Source organism: Mesitornis unicolor, unplaced genomic scaffold (genome assembly GCF_000695765.1).
Source record: "Mesitornis unicolor isolate BGI_N332 unplaced genomic scaffold, ASM69576v1 scaffold17969, whole genome shotgun sequence".
Classification (NCBI taxonomy): Eukaryota; Metazoa; Chordata; class Aves; order Mesitornithiformes; family Mesitornithidae; genus Mesitornis; species Mesitornis unicolor.
In genome coordinates this window covers 1-205 of record NW_010205404.1, presented here as the reverse complement: position 1 = coordinate 205, position 205 = coordinate 1, and positions in this window count along the sequence as shown.

Sequence of the window (205 nt, the reverse complement as noted above, 5' to 3'; positions counted from 1 at the left end):
CGCGGGGGGCCCCACGGCCACCCCAGGGCCACCCCCAGCCCCTTTGGGGGCACCCAAACCCCTCCAGGGGCACTCAACGCCCTCCCTGATGCCCCCTGCCCCCCATTAAAGGCCACCCGTGGTATTTTTGTAACCCTTTTCTGCCTTCGTTCATTCTTGGGGCGGACCCTGTCTCCCCTCCTGTACCCCAAAGAATTGGGGAAAC